This window comes from Lampris incognitus, chromosome 5 (assembly GCF_029633865.1).
Source record: "Lampris incognitus isolate fLamInc1 chromosome 5, fLamInc1.hap2, whole genome shotgun sequence".
Classification (NCBI taxonomy): Eukaryota; Metazoa; Chordata; class Actinopteri; order Lampriformes; family Lampridae; genus Lampris; species Lampris incognitus.
Window position 1 is genome coordinate 57294413 of NC_079215.1, and position 27387 is coordinate 57321799.

General features: G+C 43.8%; 1 protein-coding gene across 1 annotated transcript in view; it reads left to right on the top strand.

Annotated features, from left to right (window-relative positions):
• sorcs3a (sortilin related VPS10 domain containing receptor 3a) overlaps positions 1 to 27387 on the top strand; it is a 397304-nt gene that overhangs the window by 258303 nt on the left and 111614 nt on the right. The window lies entirely within an intron of this gene.

Below are 27387 nucleotides of genomic sequence, written 5' to 3' on the forward strand. Positions count from 1 at the left end.
GCCTGAAAGACTGCAGAGCGACCAAGCTCAAAAAACTAACGGGGCAGCTCAAACATCGATCTGGCGAGCAGCGGTTGACGAGCCATGTTTCTTGTGCTGCGTGGGGTTGATGAGCTGAGGGAAAGCAGGTGTTTGGCTGAGCCAGTGAGGTAATGTGGGCCAAGAAGGAGAGAGAGCGAGAGAAAGGGGAAAAGACTGGCTGCATGCTAGGTGCAAGTGGACGGTGTGACAGGTAACCACAGGATGCTCCAAAGGAGCAAATGAAGACCAGGCAAAGTGAAACCGGCTCGTTGGAATGTGCTCTTTATTCTGCCCTGAAAAGAGCAAAACTCCTCTCCCTCCTGTTGTTATAGAGTCTCCTCCAACACAACCAGTCATAGCAACGCATGTCAAGGGTAACACAACCTACCAGAGAGTTTCCTTTTGCAAGCTTTTGCAAGGATTACAGGTGCAGGCACATCTAAGTAAACTGGCTTTTAAGGGAGTGTCTGCAGTCTGGCGCATTAGTCTGAGAAATATGAAAACTCTCTTTCAGGGGAAAGCAAGTAAATATTGTAACTCTGGCTTAGCAGGTTGTTGTTGGAGGCTCTAAAAAGGAGTTAAGTACTGCAATTAGATTAGATTAGATTAGATTAGATTGTTTTATTAGCCACATGACCAAGGCCGGTGGAATTTGTTTTCGGTACACATTAAACTCTGCACACAATACATGCGTGAACAACAGCAGACACTCCACATATTATCACATATTATCACAATGATAGTATGCATGCCAATGGTGTGTGAAGAGGAGATTATAGGGATGCGTTCAGAGTCCCGATAGCTAGGGGGGAAAGCTGTTTGTGAAGCGTTTCATCTTTGTGGACAGTGACCTGTAGTGCCTCCCTGAGGGAAGGAGCTGAAGAGATGATGAGCAGGATGTGAGGGGTCGGAGATGATCTTCTTTGCTCACTTTACAGTCAGTCCGGTGAGTATGTAGAGATTCAACTGAGGGGCCTGGGTTGCCTATGATTTTGGATGCCTTGTTGACAACCTGCTGCAGTTTTTTCCATGTTTGGCTGTCCGTGCTGCCATACCATACTGTAGTAGAAGATGGACTCAGGAATGGCTGAGTAAAACAGAATGAGAAGTTGATGTTTGGTCCAGTATTTTTTTTTTAGTTGCCTAAGAAAGTAAAGTCATTGTTAAGCTTTTACAATGATGTGTTCAGTGTTAATTTTCCACTTCAGGTTATTGCTGATGTATGTTCCAAGGAATTTAATTTACTATTCACAGAGGATTTGGGAATAGTTGCAATCACAACATTGTAAGATGGCAACAGATGTACTCTTAGCCCCCCCAGTTCAGTCATGGTTGTTCCCTCTTAACATAGACAGCCTCTTTGACTCCCCGTTTAAACCATCGTTCCTCCCTATCAAGGGTGTGCCCATCCTCATCCCTGAAAGAGTGGCCACTGGCCTGTAGATAGGTACACCCATAGTTGGGCATACCCATAGTTAATGGGCACACCCATAACATTTATCATCACATGTGATTTTCGGCTTAATACTCATCACTCTGTCTGACTCACTCATGACATACTCTTCCTTCACAATTACCCCTACCCCATTACCCTTCCAATTGATATAATGGTAGAAAAGTTTGTACCCACTTTCGATGCTCCTGGTCTTACTCCCCTTCCACCTGATCTCTTACACACACAGTATATCTACCTTCCTTCTCTCCATCATATCAGCCAGCTCTCTCCCTTTACTAGTCATAGTGCCAACATTCAAAATTCCAACTCTCACATCCACACTCTTACTTTCTCCCGCGGTCTCTGAACATGCGTCCCCCCTCTCCTTCTCCTTCGCCCAACAGTTGCATAGTTTCCACCAACACCCTGCTGGCCAACAGCACCGGTGGTGGTCATTGGTAACCTGGGCCTCGACTGATCCGGAATGGAAATCTGACTTATGACCTGCATATTTGATTTGGCAAAGGTTTTACGCCAGATGCCCTTCCTGATGCAACTGTCCTCATTTATCCAAGTTTGGGACTGGCACCAAGAATGCACTGGCTTTTGCATCCTCAGTGGCTGGGTTATGTAGAGCTTTGAATGTTAATAATGAAATTTTAAAGTTACTCCATTGTGACATAGGAAGCCAATGTAATTGAATCAGCAGTGGACTTTGAATGTGTAATAATCCATGCTGCAGAATTCTGGATGAGTTGAGATTGGTGAACAAGTTTGTTTGGGATGCCTACCAGAATTACATTGCAGTAGTCAATGCATGGTGTGACCAAAGCATTGACCAAGACTTCTGTGGAGCATTGTGTTAAAGGAGGGCATAGTCTGGAGAATTTTTGTAGATGGGAAAATGCAATCTGGGAGACATTGTTTATATGACTGGAAAAGAAAAGGGTACTATGTAGGATGACGCCAAGGCTCTTAGCCTGACAGAGGACAGGTATGGTGGCTCCAGCAATAGGGAGTGAGTAAATTTTAGTTTTTTTTTTGAGAGTTTAGATTTAGTGCCAATGAAGAGTATCTCACTTTTACTACTGTTGGATTTTAGAGAATTGTTTGTCATCCATATTTGTCTATCATGGAGACAAGCAGTGAGGGTACTTGAGGGGAGAGTGGAAGTGGGCTTAGTGGATATATAAAGCTGTGTATCATCAGCGTAACAGTGGAAATGGATACCATAGTGCCAGAAGATGTTGCCAAGAGAGAGGAGATAAATAAAAACAGGAGTGGCCCCAACACTGAACCCTGTGGAACTCTGTGAGGAACTATCAAACTTTCTGACTGGTAATTCTGAATTTGTACAAGTTGTGTCTTGTCTGTCACATAGGAAGTAAACCACTGCTACACAGTGCCCTCAACTCCAATGCTAGCCAGACGATCCATACGGAGCTGATGGGATATAGTATCAAAGGCTTTGGTGAGGTCAAGGAGGGTGAGGATAGAGAGTAGACTGAAGTCAGCTGCACGAAGGAGGTCATTGGTGATCTTAATCAGGGCTGTTTCTCTGCTGTTTGGGGCAAAAGCTAGATTGGAATTGTTCAAACAGATTATTATTATCAAGGTAGATCTTGAGTTGAAATGCAACCACCCTGTCAAGGAGTTTGGAACTCAATGGTAAATTCGAAATAAAGTGGTAGCTGTTTTGGTCTTAAGAGTCTAAATTAGTTTTTTTTTTAAGTTGGTCTGATTATGGCAACCTTCAGTGAAGGGGGAACTGTACCAGTGAACAGGGAGGAGTTGATGATAGAGGTTATCAGAGAGATGATAAAGGGCAGGCGTGTGTTGTTAACCAGGGTTGTGGGAATTGAATCCAGTTGACATATGGAGGTACTAGACTTAGTAATAAGTTCAAAAATTTGATTTTCAGTTGGAAAAGTGAAGTCACAAAGGACAGTGGATGGGGACAGTTGTATGACTCTTGCTGATAGTAAGTCAGTCTGCATGATATTGGCAGAGGCTAGCTGCTCGTGAATGGTACTAATTTTGGAGTTGAAAAACTACAAAAAGCAGAGCATTGTTCATTAGAAAGGTTATTGTTCATATTGGTTTCAGGTGGGTTGAGTAACCTTTTCACTGTGGAGAAGGGTTATAGTATTCCCTTCAATTGTACTGATAATATTTGCATAATATGATGTTTTGCCTATTGTTGAAAGAGCATTTTTGTAATGGAGTATATGATCCAAATGCATTTGTTTGTTAACAGCAAGTCCTGTCTTGGTGCAAAGCCTCTCAAGGCGCTGACCTATAGCCTTGAGCTGATGTAGTTCAGGTGTCCCAGGGAACAGTATATACAAATGAGTCAACCTGTGTTTTCAGAGGGAGTAAAGTATCAAATGCAGAAAATAAACTATCATTGTAGTAGTCCATAAGAACAGGGAGTGAGGAGGTGTCAGCAGGAACAGGGTTTGAGTTAATTAAACTGCTGAGATCATCTGGTTTAACATATCTTAACGTTGCGGTATGATATGGTACGATGCACCCTTGACCTACTGAGCAGTAGTCTGGTGTTGAATAACACAGCTTTATGGTTGGAGATGGGTAGGTCAGCAGGGGTGATGTTATCTGGTGTGATGCCAGAACAGCAAACTAAGTCAAGGATATGACCCTTGGTGTGGGTTGTAAAGTTGACATATTGTGTGAGGTCAAAGTAATCTAATGTTGCTTTAAAATCTTTAGTGAACATACTGTCGGTGTTATCAAAATGAACATTCAAATCCCCCATTAGGATTATATTTAGAGACATTGCACTGAGGGTGGTTAAAACTGTCGAGAGTTCAGTGATAAAAATATTCAGTGACTTAGGAGGTCTGTACAGAGCAGCAACAATGGCGGGTGTCGGTCCATAGAGCTTAACAGCCAGCAGCTCAAAGGAAGATTGATCAGGTAGAGTTACCTTTAGTTAGTTAGTTTTATACTATCACAATAGATTAGCATGAGGCCATCTCCTCTGGCCGAAGACCGAGGCGGCCATATGTAAACAAATCCTGGTCGAGTTGCTGAATTAAGCTGTAGAAAGTCATTCTGTGGCTGCCAGGTTTCCATTCCACTATCCATCCATTATTTTAACTGCTTATCCTGCTCTCAGGGTCGCGGGGATGCTGGAGCCTATCCCAGCAGTCACTGGGTGGCAGACGGGGAGACACCCTGGACAGGCCGCCACACAGGGCCGGCCGACACACACACACACACACACACACACACACACACACACACACACACACACTCATTCATACCTAGAGACAATTTAGTACAGCCGATTCACCTGACCTACATGTGTTTGGACTGTGGGAGGAAACCCACGCAGACACGGGGAGAACATGCAAACTCCACACAGAGGACGACCCGGGACAACCCCCAAGGTTGGACTACCTACCCCAGGGCTCGAACCCAGAACCTTCTTGCTGTGAGGTGACCATGCTAACCACTGCGCCACCGTGCCGCCCATGGATTTAGCTGTAGAAAGTCATTATGTGACTGCCAGCTTTCCATTAGGCATAAATAGTCCAGTTTCTATCTACTGTGCTATTCTGCGGCTGTGTGTTAACTTGCCCTCTTGGTTTTGCACCCAAACATGCGGCATATACCCAGACACACGTATACGAGCCCACAACCATTTACACGCTGTGTTCGATTTAACACATGTGGCTAGTTTCTTTTCCTTTTCAGCAACAACAAACTACTGAAATAATGTGTCTGAACGCTGTATTTCCAAGACAAATGTGGCATTTTCTACAATCCCTACTCCCAAGGGAAGTTATGACTCGCCTAAAATGAGACAGGACATGCATAGCGGTCTCTCTGAGAGCCTCGCAGTCCCTCCAGTCCTTCAGTATGCAAATATTGTTTAAATTCAACCCCCTGATGATGCAAATGTATGCTGTTAATTATTTCTAGCTGAACTGTATCCCCGCTAAAGGTTTTCATGAATGCAATGGGCACATGAGACTCAACAAGGTATTCAGGTGGGGGGGGGTATTATTCAGGATTATTTTTTCTCTTTCTTTCTTTTCTTTCTTTCTTTCTTTGTCTTCACGAAAACAGCTTATTTCATTTGGTGAAATTCCTAGTATGGATGATGTTGTTGTCTGTGGTTATATGTAGCTGGAGCCCTTCAGATAAGCCCCTTTAATTCAAAGCTTGCCTAATAGCAGTAAATCTATATTGCGGAGCGGAGCACTATCAGATCGAGCCTTGTCAGCGTAATCCTTGGCTGAGTCCGTTTCACTGCCTACATATAAGATTCTTCCTTAAAACTGCTGCCTTTTATGAAGCTGGTGTGCTGATAGGCAAAGCTCTTATTTCTGATAGGAGACGAGAGCAAAAGGTGCTACAGAATGTGACTCTCTTACTCACACTTATGATACAAGTGCTCCTAACAACACCTCAAAGACTAAAGATGCCAAATGCCATCAGCCGTTTGGTAACCAACTGGATGCAAGCTGGCGGCGCGGCGGCGCAGTGGTCAGCATGGTCGCCTCACAGCAAGAAGGTCCTGGGTTGGAGCCCCGGGGTGGTCCAACCTTGGGGGTCCCGGGTCGTCCTCTGTGTGGAGTTTGCATGTCATCCACGTGTCTGTGTGGGGTTCCTCCGGGGGCTCCGGTTTCCTCCCACAGTCCAAAGACATGTAGGTCAGGTGACTCGGCCGTACTAACTTGTCCCTAGGTATGAAAGTGTGTGTTTGTGTGTGTGTGTGTTTGTGTGTGTTGGCCTGGCGGCCTGTCCAGGGTGTCTCCCCGCCTGCTGCCCAATGACTGCTGGGATTGGCTCCAAGCATCCCTGCGACCCTGAGAGCAGGATAAGCGGTGCTGATAATGGATGGATGGATGGATGGATGGATGAAGCTTATTCACATATTTGAACTTCCTTTAAACACTCCTCTTGCTCCTCCTCTTGAAAAGAGGGAACAGTGCACGACTGTGCATAGCTGAAATCACCACAGCACTTTGCCTTCCTTTTGGTACTCCGTTTTCCAGATATCATCCTGAAAAATTGTGGTCATAAAAAAAATGTCTCCTCTACATCAGTTCTAGTAGTCGCCTGCCCCGCCCTCCTGAAAGATGCATTTCCAGCCCCCATCCCCAACCTCCTGTTTAGAGAAGGTGGTGTCGAGTTTAAGCCCGGCTGTCTGCTCGGCCTCAGCAGTGCATCTGTCAGCTCTGGCGGTCCAGATGGCAGGCGTCTTTACTGCCCAGGCCACTTGTCACCGAGCTGCCACAGGCCGCCTCAGCTGCGCCTCACCAGGCTGCAGAGGCTCCTCCCAGGACACCTCTGATGGACTTGCTTTTCTTTTTTTTATTTATTTGAAACACATGGACAGGACAATGAAGACACCACACCGGCTGCCAACAGCGGAGATAATACAGTTGTCAGCATGGACATTCACACAATCACAACGAAACTCAAAAAAATGGCAATGCCATGAGGACAACTGGTTTCTATTGTTTCCCCGATGGGTCAGATGTGACACTGTGCTTCTGTAATCACATCATGCCTTTGGTGGCGCGCGCTAATCTCACAAACTGCTGAATCGATCAACCTATTTTTTTTTTTTTTTGCAGTGATGACTGTACATTCCCTCTCTAGCTCACGCAACCAGCGCTGCTTTCCGCCGTTGTGTGCGACTCACATCCACGTTGAGTCACATCAGACAGCGACAGCATCAGAACCAAACGATTTGTGTATGACGGGCCGTGCAAGCCATAATATAGTCTGGCCCTCTCCTATGCATACGGTCTCTTTATCAATCAATCAATCAATCAGTCAACCAATCAGTCAATCAAGTTGCATTTTATATAGTGCTTTTCTAGCTGCAACAGCCACTCAGAGCACTTTACAATTAATTATTTCACACACATACAGAAATCCTTTCTAATAGCTTGTCAATACCACAATGGGAAAGATCTTTTGATTTTACTACAGCAAGTACATGAATAGCAGCACGTTTTGATCTATTATTAGGGTTGATGTTACCTAGGATGTGTAATAAATCAACAACTATATATATATATATCAACACGGATACAGGACAAAAAGTGTTAATGCATTGCAATACAAAACCCTGTTTCGTGCGTCCAATATTAGAGGCCACGTATTGGAAAACCATTTTTTGCCCCCAATTTTTTGTATTGGAAAACAAATGTTCAAGCTTTTGGATGGGTGCCTTAACCCAGACCATCTATTGAGAAAAATATTCAACAGAAACACAGTCAAAATGAGCTACAGCTGCGTGCTAAATGTCCGGCAGGTTACTTCATCCCTCAACACAGGCGTCATGGCCAAGGCACACACCTCCTCACACCAACCAAGCACCTCCAACTGCAAATGCTGTGTTAAGGCATCGTGTCCTCTCGAAGGGAAACGCCAGACAGAGGGAGTCATCTGCCAGGCATCGGTGACAGGGGGAGACAACTGCAATGTGGACACTTACGTGGGATTAGCAGAGGGCCCTTTTAAAATGAGGTTTAACGCCCGTATGAGTAGCTCCAGAAATGAGCATGTGGAAAATGCAACGGCCTTGAGCCGCCACATTTGGTCATTGGTGGACAAGAGGATCAGTTACTCTGTCTCATGGGAAATCCTTGCAAAGAGTAATGCACATTCAGTTAGGGGTAAAAGCTGATATGTCCACCTTGAATAATAGAAACGAATTGGCCACCAGCTGTAGACACCTAAAAAATATCTCCTTTGTAACTATAAGTCTTTAATATCCCCCCCCTATTAGATGATACACATATGACATTTATTAGAGGTTTTTTAAAATATATACACTACCGTTCAAAAGTTTGGGATCACCCAAACAATTTTGTGTTTTCCATGAAAAGTCACACTTATTCACCACCATATGTTGTGAAATGAATAGAAAATAGAGTCAAGACATTGACAAGGTTAGAAATAATGATTTGTATTTGAAATAAGATTTTTTTTACATCAAACTTTGCTTTCGTCAAAGAATCCTCCATTTGCAGCAATTACAGCATTGCAGACCTTTGGCATTCTAGCTGTTAATTTGTTGAGGTAATCTGGAGAAATTGCACCCCACGCTTCCAGAAGCAGCTCCCACAAGTTGGATTGGTTGGATGGGCACTTCTTGCGTACCATACAGTCAAGCTGCTCCCACAACAGCTCAATGGGGTTCAGATCTGGTGACTGCGCTGGCCACTCCATTACCGATAGAATACCAGCTGCCTGCTTCTGCTCTAAATAGTTCTTGCACAATTTGGAGGTGTGTTTAGGGTCATTGTCCTGTTGTAGGATGAAATTGGCTCCAATCAAGCACTGTCCACTGGGTATGGCATGGCGTTGCAAAATGGAGTGATAGCCTTCCTTATTCAGAATCCCTTTTACCCTGTACAAATCTCCCACCTTACCAGCACCAAAGCAACCCCAGACCATCACATTACCTCCACCATGCTTAACAGATGGCGTCAGGCATTCTTCCAGCATCTTTTCATTTGTTCTGCGTCTCACAAACGTTCTTCTTTGTGATCCAAACACCTCAAACTTGGATTCATCCGTCCACAACACTTTTTTCCAGTCTTCCTCTGTCCAATGTCTGTGTTCTTTTGCCCATCTTAATCTTTTTCTTTTATTGGTCAGTCTCAGATATGGCTTTTTCTTTGCCACTCTGCCCTGAAGCCCAGAATCCCGCAGCCGCCTCTTCACTGTAGATGTTGACACTGGTGTTTTGCGGGTACTATTTAATGAAGATGCCAGTTGGGGACCGGTGAGGCGTCTGTTTCTCAAACTAGAGACTCTAATGTACTTATCTTCTTGCTCAGTTGTGCAACGCGGCCTCCCACTTCTTTTTCTACTCTGGTTAGAGCCTGTTTGTGCTGTCCTCTGAAGGGAGTAGTACACACCGGTGTAGGAAATCTTCAATTTCTTAGCAATTTCTCGCATGGAATAGCCTTCATTTCTAAGAACAAGAATAGACTGTTGAGTTTCAGATGAAAGTTCTCTTTTTCTGGCCATTTTGAGCGTTTAATTGACCCCACAAATGTGATGCTCCAGAAACTCAATCTGCTCAAAGGAAGGTCAGTTTTGTAGCTTCTGTAACGAGCTAAACTGTTTTCAGATGTGTGAACATGATTGCACAAGGGTTTTCTAATCATCAATTAGCCTTCTGAGCCAATGAGCAAACACATTGTACCATTAGAACACTGGAGTGATAGTTGCTTGAAATGGGCCTCTATACACCTATGTAGATATTGCACCAAAAACCAGACATTTGCAGCTAGAATAGTCATTTACCACATTAGCAATGTATAGAGTGTATTTCTTTAAAGTTAAGACTAGTTTAAAGTTATCTTCATTGAAAAGTACAGTGCTTTTCCTTCAAAAATATGGACATTTCAATGTGATCCCAAACTTTTGAACGGTAGTGTATATATATTTTAACTGCCTGTCCTTCCAACTGTGCCCCAACACCAAGCCCCAGTCCCTTAACCCATTGGCTGTGATGTTTTCTACCCCTCCATTGGTTGCTGTGCATCACAAGTACCTACCCCATGGGTTGTTATCGTTTGAATGTTTCCTCATCTGATTGGTTGCTGTCCAACCAAAATTAGGGGCGTGACGCTGGGCAACGCAAACTGTATGATTCTTTGTTGAACCACATTAGCAGCTGATGAGTGTGAGACGCAGGAAACAGGCCTGTACCACAATGTATTAAAACTGTTTTCCTGTATCCGTGTTGGTATCCCGCTCCTCATTAGTTGAGCCCTCACAACACCATTGACGGTTTTGGAAAAAAACGCTACATATATATATATATATATATATATATATATATATATATATATATATATATATATATATATATATATATACACACACACACACAAGAGTATTTTGCTCCTTATTTGTTGAGCACTATCCCTCCCGTTGAGTGTTTCTTTTAACAAAGTTATATATATATATACACACACACACACACACACACACACACACACATATATATATATATATATATATATATATATATATATATATATGTGTGTGTGTGTGAAAGGAGAATATATGCATACGAGAGGGCCAGAATATATCATGGCTTGTACGGCTCCTCATAATTATGTATTCGGGTATGTGTCAGCATGGAAGTCAGCTCAAAGCCCGAGGGAGTTTAATCGGGAAAGATTCGAGTGAGTAAAAATAAGTTTGGCATTGTCTGCCTGCTAAATAACAGTGTAGGTCCACCAGTTAATTGCACACATGTGGATGTTGGTTTACTTTTCTCTTTTCATACTGACATTTTTTGTATTTCAAACTACACAATGTTTCACCTTTGCAATTTAGCACATATGTAATGTAACATCAACTGTCTGCTACGAATGTCCAAAATTAAATAATGTGGAGATTTTCTCAATATCTTCTGTTTGGAGAGCTTTTTATGTTTTCCCTCAAAGAGACCGTTTATTCACTGTTGGTTCCACAGCACGGGGAGAAATGAAATCTGTTCAAATTACATACTGGCACAGTGGTTAGCGCGGTCGCCACACAGCCAGGAGGTCCAGGGTTCAAGCCCCGGGGTAGTCCAGCCTTTGTGGGTCATCCCGGGTCGTCCTCTGTGTGGAGTTTGCATGTTCTCCCCATGTCTGTGTAGGTTTCCTCCGGGGGCTCTGGTTTCCTCCCACAGTCCAAAGACATGTAGGTCAGGTGAATTGGCCGTACTAAATTGTCCCTAGGAATGAATGGGTGTGTGTGTGTGTGTGTGTGTGTGTGTGTGTGTGTGTGTGTGTGTGTGTGTGTGTGTGTGTGTGTGTGTGTGTGTGTGTGTGTGTCTGTGGGCCCTGTGATGGCCTGGCAGCCTGTCTGGGGTGTCCCCTGCCTGCCGCCCAGTGGCTGCTGGAGTGGGTTCCGGCATCCCTACGATCCTGAGAGCAGGATAGGCGGTTAAGACGATGGATGGATGGGTGGATATTGCAAAATGTGATGACTGTCAATGTGAAATGGGAAGTGAATACCAAGATGGATGCCTAAAATGTGTACTCCGGCGACTCCGATAAATTAATATTTAAAAGGGTTTATTTATGAATTTATTCCAGAAAGTTTTTTCCGGAAAGTTTATTCCGTTTATTTTCGAGTCAATTTTCGGAGCGAAATAGGCCAAAAAAACAGCGGTAGCATTACAGACGAGGTTTAGGAGATTAAGAAATTTCTCAACTTCTTGTCGACTGTGACAGCAACAGTCGCCACCCAACAAAAGAGGATCTTGGACCGGATGGACGAAGTCCAGTCACTCAAGAAGCAACATGTGGAAAAAGATAGAAAGATCACATCTCTGGAGAACTGAGTGGCCGACCTCGAATAGTACTCCCGGATAAATGATCTCATTATCACCGGCCTAAAGACCAGATATCGGACCTACGCAGCGGCGGCCTCTGAGGACAACGCCACCTGGAGCGGGGCTGATGCCTCCCAGGCTGAGAGGGAATCTCTGAAACATCAGGTGGTGGAACTCCAGGTGGTGGAACTTCAGGTGGTGGAACTCCAGGTGGTGGAACTCCAGGTGGTGGAACTTCAGGTGGTGGAACTCCAGGTGGTGGAACTGCAGGTGATGGAACTTCAGGTGGTGGCACATCAGGTGGTGGAACTCCAGGTGGTGGCACATCAGGTGGTGGAACTTCAGGTGGTGGAACTCCAGGTGGTGGCACATCAGGTGGTGGAACATCAGGTGGTGTAACTCCAGGTGGTGGAACTTCAGGTGGTGGCACATCAGGTGGTGGAACATCAGGTGGTTGGTTTCCCGGATAGCAAAGGCTTTTCTGTCAACAGCAGGAACATCGAGGCTTGTCACATCTTGCCCAGCCAAAACAAATGTGCAACGCCACCTATAATTATCCGCTTCAACAACATGAAGAAAAAGCAGGAGCTTCCAAATAAGGATGGAAATTAAAGGGGTCTGACGTGTACATACATGAATACCTCACCAAGAAAAATGTGGACATTTCAAGGAGAGCATGTGTACTAAAGAGACAGAGCAAGATCCAGGGAACATGGACAGCCGGCTGCAAAATATTCATAAGACTGAATGGATCAACACCAGAGGCAGCTAAAGTGCCTATCATATGGGACAATAATTAACTGGACGAGTTTGATATATGAAAGCTGGGAGAGCAATCACAACAAGGTCACAGTATGGAAACATGAAGCTCAACATAACAAGGTAACTGAACTCACTAAGCACCCCCATCTCAAGTTCAAACAGAACTCACTCATCTACAGAATGTGAAAACCTGGATTTGAACACTTTCAAATATACTGAATATAAATCACAAGACATTTAAAATTCTATTACAGACCCTGAGAACAAGTTCTACAAGTACACATACAGACACTGTGAATAGACCATTTCAAAGGAAAAGTAAAAATGGATAGAGCAATATCAATTATTCACTAATAGCAGGAGCCTTGGTTCAAACCTTTAAAAGCTCAAACCACTGCTTAAGAAAACTGGACAATAAAGCACATTAATCACAAACCTGAGACTTGGCCTAGCGAAGAACAGACATAACTGGTTGAGATTAAGGGGTACGAAATGTTTTTCACTAACAGGATACAAACAAAGGGTGGGAGAGTTCCACTATACATCAATGAAAATTATTAATGTAAATCTGTCAGGAATATATGTATGTGTCCTTTGTCTAGAACAATATCATGGAATGCATTACAGTAGAAATGGAGGTGGAGAAATCAAAAAATATTCTATAAGCTGTGTATACAGACAACCTGGAGCTGTATCAACACATTTAAGGAAAAGATACTGGAATTATATAACAATATAAATAATGAGAAAATGGTCTTTGTCCATGGGGATTAATCTGCCGAACACACAAGAGCACCCACAGAATTCATTAACTCAGTGTACCCCTCAATCACAAGACCAGCTAGAATAACAACACACTGTGCCTCACTGATTGATAATATATTCACTGATGTTATTTACAAGGAAGTAACAAGTGAATTATCAATAAACAATACAAATGATCATCTGCCAGCCTTTGTAATCATACAGAGTTGCACTAGGACCAAGAATGACACAAAAACAGTCAAAACAATTAGATACAAAGCAAAAGACGCTATCAACTCCTTTAAGATCAGTCAATTTTATTTGTACAGCCCATTACCACAAATTACACATTTACCTCAGTGGGCCAATTTCTCCTTAGACCCTCACATCAGATAAGGAACAACTTCCTCAAAAAAACCTTTACAGGGAGAAAAAATAGGAAGAAACCTCAGGGAGAACAACAGAGGAGGGATCTCTCTACCAAGACAGACAATGTGCAATGGATGTTGTGTGTACACAATTTACACAATACAACATTGAAAGAGGATAACAGAATTATCATGGAATTACAAGATATATGAAAAATATGATGAGGAGGAGGATGCCAAGCAGTGGAACAGCCCAGGACCTGAGCCATGTGACCACCATCACCATGTAGACCTGACAGGATAGACTACACATGCACACAAGAGACACTCACATCACACCATTCACACACACACAGAGGAGAAGACATCATTCAGAGAGAGAGAAAAGACAAGTGAGAGAATGGTTTGCAATACTCAATAATCTATATAATCACGTCGGCAGAACAGTGCTTGCTAACTTCATTGAGACAGAAACCGACTCACCATGCAGTACAGGTTGTGAAGTACTCATTTTAAAGGCAACTAATTGTAGGTTAAGGGAAAAAGATGAGGTTTAAATTTCAATTTAAAGGAGTCACCAGACTCTGATTGTCTGACGGCAGCAGGCAGGTTATTCCACAAGAACGGGGCCCGATAGGAAAATGCCCTGCCACCAGATGTCTCCTTTTTAACTTTGGGTACACACAGGAGCCCTGTATTTTGAGAGCGGAGAGCTCGAGCTGGAATGGACAATCAAAGGAGATCAGACAGATATGATGGGGCAAGCCCATTTAGGATTTTATAAGTCAGCAGAAGTCTGATATAACATGGACAGGAAGCCAATGAAGGCAGACAAGAATTGGTGCAATATGGTCAAATTTTCTAGTTTTAGTTAGAATTCTAGCTGCAGCATTCTGAAATATGTGAAGAATGTTAGCACTAGCAAGTGGCAGACCTGAAAACAGAACATTACTGTAATCAAGTCTGGATTAAATAACCGCATGTTTAAGAGTCTGCGTCAGCGATAGATAGATAGGAAAGACTGAATTTTGGCTATGTTAAGTACCTGAAAAAAGGCAGTCTTGGTGATGGCTGCACAAATTCATATTTGCAGCAGCCTCACTCGGTACCGGTGTGGGAAGATGGTGGCATGAACTTACATTTGCGGCGGCCTCGCACAGTACCGTCCATGCAGTGTCTTTGTCCATATCTGCGTCTAAGTTTGTGTTTTTGTTTGATGGCTGAGAGAGCTTGGTCTGCTGCATCCCGTGGACCCAGGGACCATGGCCCTGCCTGCAGCTGTGTCCGAGGAGGAAACACTGAGGGAGGTCTGACAGGACGCGGAAGTGGGCAGACTAAGCTAACTGCTAGCCCATTCAGACCAGCAGTCTGTCTGTCATCCTTGGCATTCACCCTCTTGAACAGTGATTTTTTTCTTTCTGACATGTTTGATATATGAGTTTTTGTAGTTTTGGCTGCCACACTTTGTGAAACCACAGAGTTGTTGATTGTTATTGTTACTTGATCAGATTGGTGTCTGTGTCTAGCAGGGCCAACGACCAACCTCTCAGTTTTACCCGAATTTAAAAGCAGGGCATTTAGTGACATCCAGTTTTTCACAGCAGCCAAGCAGGTCTCCAAATTAGTCATTTGAAAATGACCATCAGCCCTTATAGGCACATACAGCCGAGCATCATCTGCATAGCAATGGAAATTTATTCCATGACTGCTTATAATTTGGCCAAGAGGTGAAATATATAGCGTGGTGGCAAACTTTGTAATAAAAAATGAAATAAAGTCCTGAGTCGGTCTTGCCATTCTAAGTTTAATTCAGCGTTTGCAAATGGGCTCACCCCATACAGGGTAGGAAGAAAAGAGAGATCCCCGAACAGGAGGAGGACAAAGTTTTTTATAGAGATGCAAGGGTATGCATTGTCCAGGCTGCCCAACCGATTTCAGTCAGCTGCAAACTTGCCCATCTGCAGAGAGATAAGGAAGTGCTGACATCTGCGGAGGGATCAGTTGTAGACAAAACATGAGTTGTAGGCAAAACATGTGAGCAGTACATGATGTCTAACTAGGAACGAGTTGTTCTGTATTTTTCTACTAAAAAAGAAAAAAATGGAGAGGGCCAAGAACCAAGTCCTGAGGTACACCATATTTAACGTCAAATAATTTCGATGTAATATTATTATAGCAGACACAATGTGTTTTTATAGGTAAGTAGAACTTAAACCAAGCGAAACACTAAAATCACAATTTATTCTGTCTAATAGTATATGGGGATCAATGGTGTCAAAGGCTGCACTGAGGTCCAGTGGTAGAAACACAGAGTTGGAATTGGAGTTCATTGCTAGTAGAAAGAAAATTGTTCAAGCCTCTTGGTGAAGTGGTCAGTCGTAAGCAGAACTTTAGTGCTACCAATAGGTGAAATATTAATTGAAATTACACACCTTGTATTATTAATTCACAATTTTGATGACCTAAGCTTTGGCTGATATGTGGTCACACTTTTGATAACATTAGATGTTTGGTTCTGTAGTTTATTAGATACTTTGTTGTACATTTCACCCCCACCAGTGGTAGGAATGATTGTTAGATTATTGTGATTCACACATTCAGAGGAGGAGAACTTGGGAGCAGCACAGCGGGGTAGGGAGACGGTCTCAATGTTATAGACCAAGCTGTTAGTCTGAATTTATACTTTTAGAAATTCCCTGGTTAAACATATTAACAAAACTAATTGACTCCACATCCGCACAAGGTTTAAACCTAGCAGGCTCTCTAATCACCTGCAACCTGCTGAATGATGAGTCCCTAGTGTCAAACTACACCTAGACAGCAATCTATATTGCTGGACAAAAGAGTGCTGCCGTCCCCAGTATGGTAGCAGGTACAGGCGGCCCCAGAAAGAAGGCCATTTATCAACAAAGCTCAATCCCTGTTCATTACAGTAACGAGCTAGCCACCGGTTCATTGAGGTGAGGCTACTCATTATTACCCCTCACGAGTAAGGGACCAGAGACAATTAATTGATGCTGTAACATCTTTTTGGCTAACTCAAGCATCCTGACTAGGCTGGCTTTTGTGGTCTCTGACTGATTTATCCTAACATTGTTGGTGCCGACATGAATAACAATGTTGCTGAAAGTAGTGGTGCTGTGTGCCTGTGTTCCGTTTCTGCCTCCTTGATGCCAGCACCCTAAGATTATCCTCTATGTTGGAGACTCTGGCCCCGGTTAAACAGTGAACAAAGGCTGGCAAAGCTACTCTGATATTGTGGGTAATGGAGTAGTCTCCAATCACTAACGTGCATTGCTTTACTGTGTCGACAGGAGTGGGAAAGGCACATTAGGACTACCAACAGGCCTGGTGAGAGGCGAAAACCGGTTTGCAATCGGGAGAGGTGACTGCAGACCAGTGACAAGACCTAATGAAGCAAGACTGATATAATGTTTATGTGGGAGATGTAGATGTAGCCTATGACACATTTCTGTCCATAACAACTGCTCTCTATGGAAAAAGAAAAGTCCTCTAGTAAATAAAGTTTTTTGAAAAAAAAATGTTTAGAAACCATGGCAAACTAAGGGGATATTAAAAGTTAAAAAAAACATATTTTATAAAGAATTCTTAAATAATTCTTAAAGGAAAGAACAGCGGAGGCCGAACACATATATAAGTTAAATAAAAACAAACTAACAAATGATGAGAAGCAGCAAAAAAAGGAATACTAAAGTATATTATTGGAGGAAAACAAAAACCAACATCAAAAATACATGGAAAATATGGAATGGCTTTATTAAAAATGTAACTGAGAAGGTAGGATACCCCAACCATTTTCTGAGGGGAAAAAAAACAAAACAACACAGACAGTACTGATATGGCCCTTGCTGCAAATGAGTTCAATCATTTTTTTTTTGTCAGTGTTGGTCCTAGTTTTACCAGGGAGATTGCAAAGACTGGTAGTAGAAAGTAAAGATATATGTGTTTAAAGAAACAATATTTATAAGAGGGACCGTAGAAAAATAAATTCTCGACATTAAAAAGTTAACGAGCAAGAAGTCCACAGACTGGAATGGTATTGACATGTTTACAATTAGAGCAAAACTCCAGACACATATCTGTAACTAGTCTCTACAAACCAGTGTATTCCCAAGACAAATGAAAACAGCTAAAGTCATACCAATATAGAAAGCTGGAGACAAACATGTCCTCTCAAACTACAGACCTGTTTCCCTGCTTCCACAGCTCTCTAAAATACTGGAAAAATATTTTATACAAGACTTGGTTATTTTATCACAAAAAATATAATGTACTGTATGAACAACAGCATGGTTTAGAGCTAACAAGACAACCACATTTGCACTGATAGAATTTGTAGAAGAAACTACAAATGCAATAGAAAACAAGTAATATGCAGCAGGGTATTTCTGGACATTGTAGATCATGAGTTATAAATAAAAATATTACAACGATATGGTATCAGAGGGATATCCCTATCCTGGTTATCCAGTTACAGAATCGGTACCGATATGTCGAAATACAAAACTTCAAATCACAATTACTGAAGCTTAGCTGTGAGGTGCCCCAGGGCTCATTGTTGGGACCGTTGTTGTTCATATTGTATGTAAACAATATATGTGAAGTGTCAAAAACCCTGAAAACCATTCTATTCACAGATGATACAACCTTACTCTGCTGTGGCGACAACTTGGGACCGCTCTTGGATACAGTAGGAAAGGAATTAAGCAGAATGAAGAGTTGGGTTGATGCAAATAAACTAACACTGAATTTAAGCAAAACAAAGTTTATAATACCAGCTCAGACAAGAAACTCATGATAAATGATGTAGAAATCGAAAAAGTATCTGAAATTAAATTTATCAGCATATTAATAGACAGTAAGTTAAGTTGGAAGTCGCAAATAAATTATATTAAAGCTAAAATAATCAAATCAATTGCAATACTGAACAAAGTCAAAAATCTACTAAATCAAGCTTCCCTATATATACATTTTACTGTTCCTTCATTATCCCATACATTACCTACTGTGTGGAAGTGGTGGGTAGCATGTACAAAACAAACAGAGATCCAATCTCCAACCTCCTAAAAGAGTTATACAAATTGAAATAAAACCACTTACAGAGAAACAACACATCCACCTTTTATCAAACTAAAAGCACTAAAATTTAAAGAATCGTTTGATTTTAAAAATATTGACATTATGTACTGAGTAATATCAGTATCCAGGGGTTGTACCACCTGAGAGAAAGTAAATACAGTTTGAGAGGAGCCGAGTATATTAAAACACCACCAGTAAGGACAAAACATCACTGTGTTACAGCCAGGGCAGTTGGTTTGTGGGCTGTGTTACAGCCAGGGCAGTTGGTTTGTGGGCTGTGTTAAAGCCAGGGCAGTTGTTTCGTGGCTGTGTTACAGCCAGGGCAGTTGGTTCGTGGACTGTGTTACAGCCAGGGCAGTTGGTTTGTGGGCTGTGTTACAGCCAGGGCAGTTGGTTTGTGGGCTGTGTTACAGCCAGGGCAGTTGGTTTGTGGACTGTGTTACAGCCAGGGCAGTTGGTTTGTGGACTGTGTTACAGCCAGGGCAGTTGGTTTGTGGGCTGTGTTACAGCCAGGGCAGTTGGTTTGTGGGCTGTGTTACAGCCAGGGCAGTTGGTTTGTGGCTGTGTTACAGCCAGGGCAGTTGGTTTGTGGGCTGTGTTACAGCCAGGGCAGTTGGTTTGTGGGCTGTGTTACAGCCAGGGCAGTTGGTTTGTGGGCTGTGTTACAGCCAGGGCAGTTGGTTTGTGGAACAACTGCAGTGATGAGCTGAACACATGTGGTACTTTATCTGAACTAATAAGACTCTTCAGAAACAAAATACTGAAGAGTTATGAGACGGACCAGTGACCAGTTTATTTTTTATTTTTTTGTCCAAATGGGTTGATTTGTTTGAGTCGACTGAAATAGATATCACGGACACTGGTGGCTGTAAATTAACTTGCATTTTCTATTATCAGTTTATTATCAATGCATCATGCAATAATGAATGGTATAGGGGGGTAGGACTAGGAAAGTTCTCAACTTCGTACCACTTTTGAACATGATTGGTATTATTTGAGTTGCTTATTTATTGCTTATATGTTGCGATGATTATTTTTTTGTTTATTTTTTGCTAGTTTTTTCTTTAACATGTTCAATAAAAAAATGTGTACATATATATATATATATATATACACTACCGTTCAAAAGTTTGGGATCACCCAAACAATTTTGTGTTTTCCATGAAAAAGTCACACTTATTCACCACCATATGTTGTGAAATGAATAGAAAATAGAGTCAAGACATTGACAAGGTTAGAAATAATGATTTGTATTTGAAATAAGATTTTTTTTACATCAAACTTTGCTTTCGTCAAAGAATCCTCCATTTGTAGCAATTACAGCATTGCAGACCTTTGGCATTCTAGCTGTTAATTTGTTGAGGTAATCTGGAGAAATTGCACCCCACGCTTCCAGAAGCAGCTCCCACAAGTTGGATTGGTTGGATGGGCACTTCTTTGAGCAGATTGAGTTTCTGGAGCATCACATTTGTGGGGTCAATTAAATGCTCAAAATGGCCAGAAAAAGAGAACTTTCATCTGAAACTCGACAGTCTATTCTTGTTCTTAGAAATGAAGGCTATTCCATGCGAGAAATTGCTAAGAAATTGAAGATTTCCTACACCGGTGTGTACTACTCCCTTCAGAGGACAGCACAAACAGGCTCTAACAGGTACTATTTAATGAAGATGCCAGTTGGGGACCTGTGAGGCGTCTGTTTCTCAAACTAGAGACTCTAATGTACTTATCTTCTTGCTCAGTTGTGCAACGCGGCCTCCCACTTCTTTTTCTACTCTGGTTAGAGCCTGTTTGTGCTGTCCTCTGAAGGGAGTAGTACACACCGGTGTAGGAAATCTTCAATTTCTTAGCAATTTCTCGCATGGAATAGCCTTCATTTCTAAGAACAAGAATAGACTGTCGAGTTTCAGATGAAAGTTCTCTTTTTCTGGCCATTCTGAGCGTTTAATTGACCCCACAAATGTGATGCTCCAGAAACTCAATCTGCTCAAAGAAGTGCCCATCCAACCAATCCAACTTGTGGGAGCTGCTTCTGGAAGCGTGGGGTTGCAATTTCTCCAGATTACCTCAACAAATTAACAGCTAGAATGCCAAAGGTCTGCAATGCTGTAATTGCTGCAAATGGAGGATTCTTTGACGAAAGCAAAGTTTGATGTAAAAAAAATCTTATTTCAAATACAAATCATTATTTCTAACCTTGTCAATGTCTTGACTCTATTTTCTATTCATTTCACAACAAATGGTGGTGAATAAGTGTGACTTTTCATGGAAAACACGAAATTGTTTGGGTGATCCCAAACTTTTGAACGGTAGTGTATATATATATATATATATATATATATATATATATATATATATATATATATATTATTTTTAATTTTTTTTTTTAAATGCTGTCTCTAGGATGCCAACGCAAGACTTTTTTTTACACATGCAAGTTTTCCATCCCCCAGCACTGATGTTGACAGTTATGCCATCGGGGGGTTCATTCTAGAGCAGTCACTCCATATTTCCTGATAGCTTTGCATTCAAAACAATCCAGATGGTTAATTTGAATAGCCCTCCCATATAGTTCCCGCCACAGGGTCATCCCTGCCGCTTTCCCAGGCCCCACAAACTCTGGGTGTGTATGGTGTGTTAGCTTGCTCTCTCGCTCTCGCTCTCGCTCTCTCTCTCTCTCTCTCTCTCTCTCTCTCTCTCTCTCTCTCTCTCTCTCTCTCTCTCTCTCTCTCTCGCTCTCTCTCTCTCTCTCTCTCTCTCTCTCTCTCTCTCTCTCTCTCTCTCTCTCTCTCAAGTGGAAAGTAAAGACTTCAGGGGCTTTTTGAAGCTCTACAAGTCATATTCTCTCACTGTAGTGACAAAGGGAATGAAACTGTCTTTATCTTTGGCGCTGGGTACGAGAGGAAGGATGCAGAAAAGTGGCAACTTTTAAATGTTGGGTGGGACAAGCTAAGTTATCGATTTATAGAATTCGAATTAGTGATGGTTCAGAGGAAGAGCTACTTCCTTTGTTCATCGCAAGGGTGAAGGCGAGAGAGTCCAAGTGGACTAAAGCGATTTGCTCAGTCAATGAGGGGCGATTGGCTTTTAATTCTGTTTTTGCATGGTTTGATTGTTTTAAACCCTTTGGGAGGATGTGACCTGAACCTCCTCTTTTTTTTAAAAAAAAGTTTTAAGCATCTTTTATTATTAGTAATTTTACTCGAGTGTCATTCATTTTCTATGATTTACTTTTTCTGTGTGCATTCATCTTTTTGTTTTCTCCCAGTTTTTGCTTGGAAAAATCTGCCCACCTGTCCACCTTCTTCTTTATCTTTGAACCGGCCCGGAGCTCTGTGAGGTGATGAAGATGACCTCTTTGGATGTTCTGATGTAGAGGAGTTACCTAGTATGTTGATGTTGTGAAATGGATACGTCGTCACTGAAGTTTTGTTTTATGTAAAATGAAGAGTTGTTTAAAATTCAAAACCCCCCCCTCTCCATTTATCTCTATTTCTCTTTCCTCTCTCACTCTATTTCTCTCTCATCTCTCTCTCCATTTCTCTCTATTCTCTCTCTCCCCTCTCTCTCTATTTCTCTCGCTCACCCCTTTCTCTAGTTTTCTCTCTCTCTCTCTCTCTCTCTCTCTCTCTCTCTCTCTCTCTCTCTCTCTCTCTCTCTCTCTCTCTCTCTCTCCATTTATCTCTATTTCTCTTTCCCTCTCTCACTCTTTCTCTCTCATCTCTCTCTCCATTTCTCTCTATTTCCTCTCTCCCCTCGCTCTCTATTTCTCTCTCATCTCTCTCCCCCTCTCTCTCTATTTCTCTCATCTCTCTCTCCCCTCTCTCTATTTCTCTCGCTCACCCCTCTCTAGTTTTCTCTCTCTCTCTCTCTCTCTCTCTCTCTCTCTCTCTCTCTCTCTCTCTCTCTCTCTCTCTCTCTCTCTCTCTCTCTCTATTTATCTCTATTTCTCTTTTCCCTCTCTCACTCTATTTCTCTCTCATTCTCTCTCCATTTCTCTCTCTCCTCCCCTCTCTCTCTATTCTCTCTCCCCTCTCTTCTCTATTCTCTCTTTCTCTCTCTCCCCTCTCTCTCTATTTCTCTTTCCCTCTCTCACTCTATTTCTCTCTCATCTCTCTCTCCATTTCTCTCTATGTCTCTCTCTCCTCCCCCTCTCTCTCTCTCTCTCTCTCTCTCTCTCTCCCTCTCTCTCTCTCTCTCTCTCTCTCCATTTGTCTCTATTTCTCTTTCCCTCTCTCCATTTCTCTCTATTTCTCTCTCTCATCTCTCTCTCTCTCTCCATTTGTCTCTATTTCGCTTTCCCTCTCTCTATTTCTCTCATCTCTCTCTCCATTTCTCTCTATTTCTCTCTCTCTATTCTCTCTCTCTCTCTCTCTCTCTCTCTCTCTCTCTCTCTCTCTCTCTCTCTCTCTCCATTTGTCTCTATTTCTCTTTCCCTCTCTCACTCTATTTCTCTCTCATCTCTCTCTCCCCTCTCTCTCTATTCTCTCTCATCTCTCTCTCTATTTCTCTCTGTATCTGTTTCTCTCTCTATCTCCCCCCCTTCCTCTGGACGAGCCAGTGCATGGGGTGAGGAGAAGGGGTGTGATTTAGAGCACTGTACACAGACGCGTCGGGGATTTATAGGTGACTTAATTAGGAGCAGTAAAAGTGACTCGTGGTAATTGTACGGGATGCGAGAGCTGATAAAGCGGCAGTTATTGTTTCCATAGCAGCCAAGTCAAGCCCCGCCCCTCAGAAGGCTTGTGTGCGGCGCTGCCGTGTAGCGCTTTGTTGTTAACGAGCAGCGCTGAAGTGGCGGCAGCGTGTTGCCCCCGGCGGTGGGCGGCGTGTTGCCCCGGCGGTGGGGCGGCGTGTTGCCCGGGCGGTGGGCAGCGTGTTGCCCCGGCGGCGGGCAGCATCCAGATGACACCAGGCAAGACGAGCAGCGGGTAAAAGAGCTGGTTAACCGTGTTTCCTTCAGCATTTAACTGAAACAAAATCTGCTGAGCTGACATCTATTAGCCTATCCACAGACCAAAAGCCGAAAGCAAAAACAAAAATGGACACAATTATGAGGGAAAACCCCCCGCGTGTGTGGCTGGCTGGCTCCAGCGGTTTCTCTCTGGAAGATGTCCGCCCTCTTCCTACTTGCGCGGTATTTCATCTGCCAGCCAGGGAGCTCGTAGTCTTGTTGATCGCCGTCCTTCAGCAAGCTGTAAAGTCGTCGCTCCTCTGTCACTGATTGGTATCACAAGTCAAAACAAAATTTCACCGTCTGGTTAAAAAAGAAAAGGAAAAAAAAAGCCTGATCTTTTCTCATCTCTCGCCATCTTTCCGTTGAGCTTCTCTCCGCTTCTCGTTGCTCGCGGCTCTTTCTCACTGATGGTTCCTTCATAACTCACAGAAGAAGAAGATGCGGGAAGAAGGTTTCGCAGGAAATGATCTCAGTTCATTTCCTGTGACAATCAACGTGACCCAGCATGTGTGTCAGGTGCAACAGTCCCATGAGACGGATGATGATGATGATGATGATGATGATGGTGTGTGTGTGTGTGTGTTTTCAGCAGGGTGTCTCAAATGCCACTGAGAGACCGCCCTGACGGGTTGCTGCGTGGCTCTCATCCATCATTTGCTAGTATTTACTTGTTTTGCTTACTGGATTTGGTGGCAGGCAAGTTACTTATTTACTTGTTAATTACATATTACTTGTTGAACAAGTAAACTAATGTATCGCCGACACTTTAATATGGCCACAGGTGTGTTTAAACCATATTCATAATAGATGACTTATAATAGTCATCTATTATTACGTCTCACCACACCGGAAGTGGGAAGGACGGCGGCACGAATTCACGTTTGCGGCGGCCTCACCCAGTTCCTGCCACGCAGTGTCTTTGCCCACGTCTGCGTGTTAAGTGTGTGTCTTCGTTTGACGGCTGCGAGAGCTGGCGCTGGATCGGCTGGGAGAGCTTGGTGGGCCCAAGGACCACGGCCCTGCCTGGAGCTGTGCCCGAAGAGGAAACACCGAGGACGGTCTTGACAGCACGCGGGAGCAAGACAGGCTAAGCTAACTGCTAGCCCATGCACACATTTTCAAACACGTCGTCGATAGCATGAATAAGCTAAGCCAACAAGGATATCCGACATTTGTCCTCGATCATTGTTGTTAGCTCTGGTGTGATGGCAGCTCTCCAAAGCTTTCCGCATGGTCCGTCAGTGGCCTGGCAGGCCGGCCGGCCGCGTTGGATTTATTGCTGTGGACGGGGGAACTGTGAGGCTTGTGATATGACAGCGCGGATGCTGCGGAATTCAGAGAGCCATTAAGCTGATGAATGGCGAGAGGAGAGGTTGAGCCTCGCCTCTCGGCATCATACGTCACCGTTCGAAGTGATGAGAGACCCTGCATCCCCGCCGCACAGGCCTGTTCAGCTCTCCACTCCACTTGGCAAGACTGCAGATCAGACAATATATGGAATTAGGACAGACAACACTGACGTGTCTGTAAGCCGCCACACAACTGTGCCAAGGTTTGGACAAATGCGAACTCAGATAATACTGGATGTAGGCCTCATGCCAAAGATGGAACAGAAAGATGGAGGTTTTAGATGGATGTGTCCATTCTTGCATCTCTCACATATTTACCCCCCCCCGCCCCCGCCCCCGCCCCCGCCCCTTTGTCTCCCCAATTGTATCCGGCCAATCACCCCACTCTTCCGAGCCGTCCCAGTTGCTGCTCCACCCCCTCTGCTGATCCGGGGGGAGCTGCAGACAACCACATGCCTCCTCCGATACATGTGGAGTCGCCAGCCGCTTCTTTTCACCTGACAGTGAGGCGTTTTACCAGGGGGACGTAGCGCGTGGGAGGATCACGATAATCCCCCCAGTCCTTCCCCCCCACGAACAGGCGCCCCGACCGACCAGAGGAGGCGCTAGCGCAGCGACCAGGCCACGTACCCACATCTGCTTTCCCACCCACAGACACAGCCAATTGTGTCTGTAGGGACACCCGACCAAGCCGGAGGCAACACGGGGTTTCAAACCAGCGATCCCCGTGTTGGAAGGCAACGGAATAGACCGCCACGCCATCCAGACACCCGCATCGCTCATATTTAAGAGTACGTTGGATACTGTGTGCAGTACGGTGGCGCAGTGGTTAGCGCAGTCGCCTCACAGCAAGAAGGTCCTGGGTTCGAGCCCCGGGGTAGTCCAACCTTGGGTATCATCCCGGGTCATCCTCTGTGTGGAGTTTGCATGTTCTCCCCGTGTCTGCGTGGGTTTCCTCCGCCTGCTCCGGTTTCCTCCCACAGTCTAAAGACATGTAGGTCAGGTGAATCAGCCGTACTAAATTGTCCCTAGGTGTGAATGTGTGGGCCCTGTGATGGCATGGCGGCCTGTCCAGGGTGTCTCCCCGCCTGCCGCCCAGTGACTTCTGGGAGAGGCTCCAGGATCCCCGCGACCCTGAGAGCAGGATAAGTGGTTTGGATAATGGATGGATGAATGGATGAATGGATGGATGGATACTGTGTATTGACACATGTATTTTAGTGCCGGATAGAATGAGTTTATGAAAGATTATTATATCCATGTGCAAAATGCAAAAAGGGAGGCCAGAGACTTGTTAGAAAGAGAACACTGGTACACTCAGAGAGGGACTGTGTCTCCATCCATGTGGTATGGCAGCCTTTGCTGGGAGGACATCAGCAATGTGATTTTTATTTTGAAAGGGAAAACACACACGGACCTTAATAGGCTTTCTTTCTTGCTGAGCTGACGAATATATTTGGTTAAGTTGTCAAACGTGCATCCTTTTATCAGAGCAGATGTAGGATTTGCTGTGACGAGAGGCAACAAGTAGGAACATGAGCGAGCTCGGAAGGACCACCGACTCAGTGGGCCGGAAGAAAATGGCAGTATAGAGACATGGCACCCCGGGAGCAGCCTCCATGACATCAGTCAGTGTAATGGAGGGAAACGTGCCCGAGCACCCGGACATGTAATTAGTCCACAGTAACTGGGCCACATACGTGTTGTGTATGTAAACACAGCTCATCCTATAACTCCCGGGCTTCGACCTTTGTGCCTGGTTTATATTCGAGTATCGATGCAGCGTCGTTCATCATTTAGTCAGCTTTGCTCACTAAATGTTTTCTTGTTCAGACTGAAGGTGATCATATTAGTGCTGTACCTATTTCACTAAATTGTATTTATTTTTATTTGAAATCTGTGCCAAGTGGCTCCTCTCTGCTTGAGCCGGCGTGATTTGTAGTGGCTAAAGGGAATAGGGACGCCTTTATCGCAGCTCTTGTGTTAACTGGAACGAGCATGTGATGATAGCAGTTCAGTGCTATGTCAACCTGTTTTCCGACCATGGTTTATAGTCCTTGTGTAACCCAAAACCTGGCATTACTGACGTCTGGGTGGTGTGGCGGTCTATTCCGTTGTCTACCAAAATGGGGATCACCTGTTCGAATCCCCGTGTTACCTCCGGCTTGGTCGGGCGTCCCTACAGACACAATTGTTCGTGTCTGCGGGTGAGAAGCTGGATGGGGGTATGTGTCCTGGTCGCTGCACTAGCGCCTCCTCTGGTCGGTCAGAGTGCCTGTTTGGGGGGGGCGGGAACTGGGGGGATAGTATGACCCTCC